Source organism: Octopus bimaculoides, chromosome 12 (genome assembly GCF_001194135.2).
Source record: "Octopus bimaculoides isolate UCB-OBI-ISO-001 chromosome 12, ASM119413v2, whole genome shotgun sequence".
Taxonomy (NCBI): Eukaryota; Metazoa; Mollusca; class Cephalopoda; order Octopoda; family Octopodidae; genus Octopus; species Octopus bimaculoides.
In genome coordinates, this window is record NC_068992.1 from 52252171 (window position 1) to 52261876 (window position 9706).

Below are 9706 nucleotides of genomic sequence, written 5' to 3' on the forward strand. Positions count from 1 at the left end.
GGTCGATTAAATAAGTACCAGTTACACACACTGGGGTCGATGTAATCGACTGGGCCCCCCCCCCAAATTTCAGGCCTTGTGCTTAGAGTAGTAAAGAATATTCTTACTCTTAATCATGTTTGATTTATCAAATATACAGAGAAAAGCCAATGTTTATGCTATTATGGGTTGAAGCACCAAACTCAATTATTTTCTTTCCATGAATTGTAAATTGATAATTATTATCATCACAGTTATTTGATTATCAAAGTTTGATTTTGAAAAATATTTTTCACAGTTAGTGTATGGCAGACTTCATAAAGGCTTCAAAAACATTACGCTCTCACAAGGAGTGTAGCTTTTTCTTGTTATTGTGATTGATATATTTGACATATTTGAAGGATATGCTTTTACGATCTAAGATCAGAGAGAGCTACAAAACATCTAATCAATAAAAGCCTCAAAGCCACGAAGAAGTGACAGAAAATATTGACCATTTCACATTTCTTTCCAGAATATAACATGTAGTTGCAGCAGCAGCAGCAGCAGTAGCAGCCCTAAACTATCTTCAAAAGTATTATTTTTCCTCTCAAGTATGATGTTATTGCTAATAGAATATAGAATGTGATCCTGAAGAAAATGTTGGCCAGAGGTAAGTGTGAAAAATATCAGTTATATAGAATTCCTACAAACCTTTCAATGTGAAGAATATTGGAGGATATTTTCGATAGAACAAGTTCCAATCAATTCAGACTATAAAGCAAGCACAGTTAAGGTCAGTTTCAAAAAGTGGGAAGTCTGTTATTGAAATCAGCTGCCCAGAAGATGTTTACATCTATTTCAAAGTGAGGAAAAAGACAGGGCATTCACCAATGGTAGAATCAGAACATGCTGTTATGATAACCTAATTACATATTCACATTTCGCCTATAATTATTTGCGGACTTTGGCAAAGTTACCAAATGTTTATGAGGTAACCTTGAAAATTAGTGGTTTATGGGAAAAGAAGATGAATGGGCATTATGATAATCCCATCTGAAAGCAGAATGATAAGCTTTAATGTTATGTCGAAGTTTAGCAAATGAACATTTTAGTGCATAACTGTGAATGAGCTAAAGCCTGCCTAATGCTTTCAAGCACTCTACAATATTAAAGTAGTATATACATATGCACACACGCACACACATACACACACACACACACTCACACACACATGTATATTTATATATATACGTATTTAAATGTATGTGTATTTTTTCAATGTGTACAAATAACACAGAAAAAATAAATAAATAGTTACCAGGGTAGCAAAAATTCACATAAGGGCAAAAAGTGTTACAGCCTACTTATAAAGGTAGAAATTCCAGGGTTTAGTGAAATGTTTTTAGATAACATAGATAAATTAAGAAATGGAGTTAAACGCAGGCATTATTCAAATCTTTATACTTCCGACATATGTTTCGAAGAAAACATTGCTATTATTCCTGAGGGAATAAGATGATGTAAAACAATGTAACCATCTCATCAGGGCAAAAAGAGAAACAAAACACATCAATAAGCCATTTTAACCGAATGTAATTACCACATATATGATGAAGGGAATGCTGGCAAGTTATTTTTTAACAAACCTTTAATAGATTTAAAATCAAAGGCAATTTAGAGAAAGAGGAGACAGAGAAAGAAAGAAATTAACAAAAAATTAAGAGTGGAGAAATATAGTGTGATAGATGAATGGCTTCCCAGGAACTAGGCTCTACTTTTGACTCATCCTGTATATATATAAATCCTTTTTATACTGCATGGTTAAGGCTTGTGGGTACTAGAATAGAATCAATCCTCAGAATATAATTTTGTTTTAAAAGAGAAGTCAATCATCGGAAATTCTTCTACAAACTGGAATTTATGATAATGTACCATCATAGTTCTGTTAAACATGGAATTCTGTGGATAATACTTAAAACTTCAAACATGGAACATATAAATGCTGGAAGTTATAATCTGTCAAACAGTCAAATAGCTTTTTCCATGGGCCCACTAAACTTTTACAAGACATACAAGTTGGTATCAGACTAATGGTTTATAACAGTATTTAGTATCGGTTTTAAGTTTTGGCAAAAGTTAAAAATTTTGGCAGAGGGATAGGTCAATAAGATCGAGTCTGGTGCTCAGTTGGTACTTAATTTACTGACCTTGAAAGGATGAAAGCAAAGTTGTCCTTGGCAGAATTCGAACTTAAAACATAAGAACAGACAAAATGCTGCTTAATATTTTGGCATGTGTGCTAACAATTCAGCCAGCTCACCATCATTGAACAGTATTTAATATCAACAGGATGGAATATATGATTTTGCAATATGGACATTTAAGAGTAAATTGTTAATTTTAATGCAACTGATCAAAACAAGTAATACAGCAACAAAATTCCGTGGTGTGATGATATGCTTTTGTTGTGCAACAATGACAACATTTATTGAGATCTCTATTAAAAACTAGAAAACTAAGTACAAGAGTTGAGTATGGTGGCTGAACGCTTTGTGAACTAGTATGTTTAATGTGAATGTATTGTACATAATAATTTTAGATAAGTTACAAGGAAAAACACATACATGAAAATTATTCAATGTAAGAGATACCTCACAAGATGCTGTTAAAACTGGAATAGAAATTTGGAAAAACCTTTTGTTTATATAATGGACGATATTAAACAATGTAGAATTAAGTATTTGACAACAGCTTAATCATATAAATATGATAAACAACAGCAACATTTTTATCTGAAAATTATGTAAATAGAATTAACAACATAGATTACATTAATATTGAATAATCAAATCCCAACTTATATAGAAGAGGTAGTTCATTATGAATTAAATGTTATTTTACAATGGGCGTATGACATTTCTAATTGGAAGTGAATAATGTGAAGTTCCATCCAATCTAAATGAAGAGAATTTTTGTAAGAAGAGGTTTGGAGAGAAAGAACACGTAAACAAGTGGTGGGGAAGCTGATCTCAAGAAACTGAATCTCAGAAAGGAAATGAAAAGGTACAATATCAAGTAGTGATACATTATGTAGGAGAAAACTCCATTTATCCCCTGCAATCATGAATAAGAAAATGAACATGAATTGATAATGATAATGAAGATGATGTACTAGAGATATAGAAATAATAGCAAGGTGTCCAATATTTAGAATCATAGCTCACCGTTTTAAGATCAAATTCTGTTGCTGTTCCTTTGTCTTTAGTAGATGATGAGACAAAAAAGTTGCAGGTATTAAAATTCATTTGATTTACTTGCCTTTTTTTTTTTTAATTGTTTCATACTGACGAAAACATTCATATGCACGATGGACTTCTGCACAGTTTCTCTCTGCCAAATTCACTGAAAGGCATTTGCCAGCCTGAGGTTATAGTGGAAGATACATGCCCAAGATGGCACATACTGTAACAGAACCTGAAAATGCAAAGTTCTGAAGCAAACATTTTAACCACCCAGTCATTCATGCACAACGTTTTATTCTGACTGCTATTTAGATATTATACTATCCTTCATGGTAGATTATTATATCTTGCATTAATGGGGCATCAGATACCTGCACCTCTATTATGTCATATTCTATCGAAGAGCAGGTGTGATATGAAGAATGATAGTTCTACACCGGAAATTACAAAATTTGCAATGCACATTGAAATCCACACTGTTCTCTCATTACATGAAATGGTATTGGAACATTGATTCGTGCTGATCAAATTAGGAATGCATAACTTGAAGCATATGAATGCAATAACAGTTAAAATAAGAGTGATGGTGATGGTGCCAATAACGATAATGGTACTTCATCAAATTTCAGGAACTACCAATGTTGATATTAACATGAGACAGGATGATCCAATAAGTGGTGAAAATTTCATTAGAAGTGTTCATTCCACATGTTTCAGGGATATAGAGAGATAATGATTCCTATAAACTCAACTTATATTATTGTCATACAATATGTTATATATCACATATATTTTATTAATTGTTTTATCCTTTACAAAGCAACGGCTACACTTTGCTGTTAAAGGAATGAATACAAAGAGTTAGAAATTGCAAAACTTTATGCACATCCAAATATGAAATTATTTACTGGACAAGACAGGAAGCAGCTTAACATGATTATGAAGACAGTGAAGACATCATATCAATGCAAATCTGTCAACACACACACACACACACATACACAGACACAGAGCGCTATTAGTTAATTAAATGAACAAACAAACAGTTTCTTGGCCTTCCTATTCTTAACCCAATAGAACATTCAGGATGTGACAACTCAAAGGTAAGAAGGCTGCATCAGTATGTAAAATAAAGGTCTTTGTTCAACATCACAAAGTACTACACAGTCTAAGAATTTAAAACACTCGAGTTATCTAAATATCCTGCCATTTTCTTTCTCACCTTGAAAATATACAGCACAAGAAAGGAGTATGTGTGACATATAGATGTGCCATGAGGTGGCGGTTTCACAACCATTTGATCTAAGTATTTACATTGGTACAACAAGTAATTCATAGTAATTACCTTTTTTATACGTCATATTCTATTTACAAGGAATGTTTTGTCGAGTCTTGCATGGAAACGGAGCTACGGATAAATTTGAAGTAAAAACAGGAGTTCGACGGGGCTGTATACATTCTCCCTTTTTAGTTCTACTAGTTATAGATTGGATTATGAAGAAAACTACGATTGAAAGTCAAACGGGCATTGAATGGACGGATGCAGAAGCTCTAGAAGATCTCGACTTTGCAGATGATATAGCGCTACTCGTCGTTTAACGTCCGCTTTCCAAGCTAGCATGGGTTGGACGATTTGACTGAGGACTGGTGGACCAGGAGGCGACACCAGGCTCCAATCTGATTTGGCAGAATTTCTACAGCTGGATGCCCTTCCTAACGCCAACCACTCCAAGAGTGTATATATATATATATATATATATATATATATATATATATATATATATATATATATATATACATATACATATATATATATTTAGTACAAATACATATTTATGTAGACACATATATATTCATACATACACACACACTCACTAACATATACACACATATCTTTGTTTTAACATTGATATTTGCTTGTGTACATTGATCAGACAATACTTTATCAAGATTCAAGTTTCTAGGATCAGGAGCCTTTGAAAAGGCTGAAAGCTGAAAGAATCATTAACTCATTGCACATAACGTTTTGTGGCTTTTTTTCCTCTTCTTTACATTTTGAGTTCAAATTCTGCTGAGGTCAGCTTTGGATTTCTTTCCCTTAAGTTTGATAAAATTTAGTACCAGTCAAATATAAGGGCTGATGCAGTCATCTAGACTCCTTCTCTAAAAAACAAAGTCTGTCTTTGAGACCCACAACAGACCAGCATCTTTTTCATGTGTAATGTAGAATGTGGTCACTTACACACCTTGGAAACAGAGTAACTGACCTTCTGAATCCTAGGGTTCAGAAAAAAAAAAACGTGCTTTTCATGTTACTAACATCTCAACACTTTTCAAACAAGCTAATAATCTCACTAAGCTTCAAACATGCTTTGATGGACATGCTTCACAGAGAACTGCAAACAAGCGAAACCATTTGCATGAATGGTAACACTTTGTTTACAATCACTATGCACATGTCAAGACACGCCAGCTCTACAAATCTAAAAAGAAACATTTATCTATGAAACATAGTAATCCATACAATCCTTGATTTCAAGGCCATATTGATTATCCCTGTTTTATTTAATTGAATGACTCAGTTCACATTTAACTTGCCTTTAATACAGCAATTTGCTTAAATAATAATCCTATTTTGCCAGTACAAAACATATGAATAAACTTGTAACAATCATATACACGAATTTCATATAAATTCATATTTGTTGAATTTATGTTTCTAACACTATTTGGTGTTTTGGAGACATGGCATTTATATATTTATTTGCTGAGAGGTGAATTGAGCGATTATATTGTGGTTTCATTCCATCTGGAAAATTGATATGGGTTTGGGAACCAAATGATGTAAAGGTGTTGGTGTATCTGTACAAGCATACGAAAATTCATTGAATATAAATGCACCCAGTATATTCTCTAGAGTAGAAAATGCAGAATTATGAGCTCCCTTTATTCAACCTCTCTGGTATTGGTACCATGAAAAATATACCTAATATACTCTGTAAAGTGGTTTGCAATTGGAGGGGTATCAAACTATAGAAACCAAGTTAAATGACAAATCCAATTGTCAGTCTATAGAAGCAACAAATCTTTAATTTTCTAGATTTTTAGTAATAAATATATCTCATTTCTTTTATTGAACTAATAATATCTACTAGTTACATTTTAATTATATTACTAAAATTCCCTTCAATTTATCAAAAAATGCTCTTATTAATTTATAATTTTCACTTTGCATTCCTATTGCGTTACGTCAAGAATCTACAATTTAACAAAGACTTTCTTTCACCTGAAGCTGTAGCTTAAATTCTGCCTTACTTTGAAGAATTTTTTGCACTTATGCAGTCATCTAAGTAATTTATTTATTAAATTACAAAACAATTTCTCATGAATTTAGAATCTTCTCGTTGTTAAACTATTTCTCTGTCGTTAATTACTTTATACACATCTTCTCATTTTCTCTTGTATATCACTAAATATTCTCTGTGTTTTGTAGAATGATACATTAAGGAGATTTTTTTATGAGTACTACCACATCACTTGAATCCATATATTGTGACTTAAATATATGTATATATATCATCATCATCATCATCGTTTAACATCAGCTTTCCATGCTATCATGGGTTGAACAATTTGACTGAGGACTGGTGAAACTGGATGGCAACACCAGGCTCCAATCTGATTTGGCAGAGTCTCTACAGTTGGATGCCCTTCCTAACGCCAACCACTCAGAGAGTGTAGTGGGTGCTTTTACGTGTCACCCGCACAAAGGCCAGTCAAGCGGTACTGGCAACGGCCACACTCAAAATGGTGTATTTCATGTGCCACCCACACAAGAGCCAGTCCAGGGCCACTGGCAACGATCTCGCTCGAAAATTCTACGAAGGCCAGTCAGGCGGTACTGTATATATATATATATATATATCGGAAATAAGTAATAAGGATGTGAAGGTGATGGCACATAAAAAGCAACATTCAAGTGTGGTTGTTGCCAGTGCTGCCTGACTGGCTCCCATGCTGGTGGCAAATAAAAAGCACTATTTGAGTGTGGTCGTTGCCAGTGCCACCCAACTGGCTCCCATGCTGGCGGCACATAAAAAACACCATTCAAGCATGGTCAATGCCAGTACTGCTTGACTGGTCCTCATGCCGGTGGCACAAAATAAGAGAAAACTCCCACTAAACTCTTGGAGTGGTTGTTGTTAGGAAGGACATCCAGCTGTAGAAACCTTGCCAGATGAGATTGAACCCTGGTACAGCCTTCTGGCTTGCAAGTCTTCAGTCAATCCATCTAACCCATGCCAACATGGAAAGCAGACGTTAAATAACGATGATGATGATGATACGTGTCAAGACTTACCTTTCATAGCTAATTTCATTTAGAATCACACTATTAATAACATACATCACATAATAGAATTTTTTTCTGCAGAGTGAGATCCCCTTTATGCATTTATAATTAAACAAAACTAATTATTTACAGTACTGTTTAGATATTAATATTGATTTAACAGCTACAATTATAAATTTAATATTAATTTTTATTAATTTTAAAGCAATTCTAGGGAATCAAAATCTCGTGTATTTATTTTTATGCACAGTGTAACATGCCAAATGTGAAAATGAATGTCTCTAAATCTATTGTCTAAACCTATTACATTAAAGAAATCAACATATGCGATTAATATGATACATACACACACAGATATATATATATATTGTATGTATATATACATGCGTGTGTGTATGTATGTATCTGTGTATGTATGAGTAATACTTGATTTGCTTTTAATCTTACAGAAATAGAAAATGATTGTGATATAAAATGATGTGTGTGTGTGTGTGTGTGTGTGCGTGTGTGCGTGTGTGTATGCCTGTTACACTGACAGGAGAGCTCAATCATAACTGTCTTAAAATTCTATTACTCATTATTGAGTGATAGGAAATATATTTCCTCTTTCACTCATGCAATGCTGTCAAGACCCATGCATACACACACATTCTCTCTCTCTCTCTCTCTCTCTCTCACACACACACACACACACACACACACACACACACACACACACACATCCTGTTGTAAGATACTAGTCATATTAAAGAACAAGAAGATGATCATTGTCTCTTTGCAACAACTCTGACATGAAGCAAGCAATATACTACATGTATCTATCTATCTATCTATCTATCTATCTATCTATCTATCTATCTATCTAGCAATTGATTGATCTATTTATTTAGTTATCTGTCTGTCTATCTATGTATCTTTATAAGTATGTGTGTATATAAATACGTGTGTATGTATGTATATTTGTGTGTATATATATATATATATATATATATGCATGTATATTTGTATATATATATATATATATATATATATATATATATATATATATATATATATATATATATATATATATATATATATATATATATACATACACAAACACATATATCAGGGCTTAGTATGTCTTCAAGATAGTGTATTGTTGTGGTTGTTTTGGAGCAATAGGTTATAGTCGTTGACATTTTAGGAAACGTTCCACTTAATAAATGAGGTTTTAAATATTAGAGATAACTTTAGCTACCCCCACCTTCGCCTCACCACCCCCCACAGTAACTATGTTCTGGTGGAACTTATTATGGGAATTTAACAGGTTTACTCTTTGTAAAGCTGTAGAATTATCATAGTTCTGTCATAAAATGTAATGGAAACTATGGCAACTATTATTGTTTCTTCTTTTTTCTCTTCTTCTTTTTCTTCTTCTTCTTCTACTTATTCTTCCTCCCCTCCTCTTCGTTTCCTTCCTCCTCCTCCTCCTCCTTATCCTCCTCTCTTCTTCTTCTTATTCTTATTCTTCACCTCCTCTTCGTTTCCTTCCTCCTCCTCCTCCTTATCCTCCTCTCTTCTTCTTCTTCTCACCTTCTCCTTTGCATTCTCCTCCTCTTCTTCCTTCTTTAACCCTCCCTTTCATCACCCTTCCTCACTCCTCACCACTTTCCCCCCTGCACTACAAACCCACCCACCACTACTCCGCCATGCCTTCCACCTCCTTCCCATCATCCACTCTCCTTTCTTCCTTCGTCTCCTCCGCCTCTTCTTCCCTCCTCCTTCCCTACCCCCTTTTTTGTATTGACGTAGCTGCAACAAAGATGCATTTCACTCTGCTTCACCATGAACCTCTATCCCCACCCTATTAGCTTAGGGATTCAAAAGCCTTTTACTTTCCCTCCAATTTACCTCATATTTACACATTTACAAATGTATCTGATTACTCAAGTTTCTTTTTGGGGTTAACGGTTATTTTTCAAAGGAATCTCCAGTGGCTGGATAACTGAAGAGATGTTGGAGTGGACCCCCACCATGGCATCTGAAACTCGGAGTTTTATCATGGCTACTGAATAAGTGTCACATATTTTTACAGATAAATTCCTCTATTTGCATAATATCGAGGTTTCTTTCTTTCTTTTGTTGCCATTCCTGTCAAATATATATATAT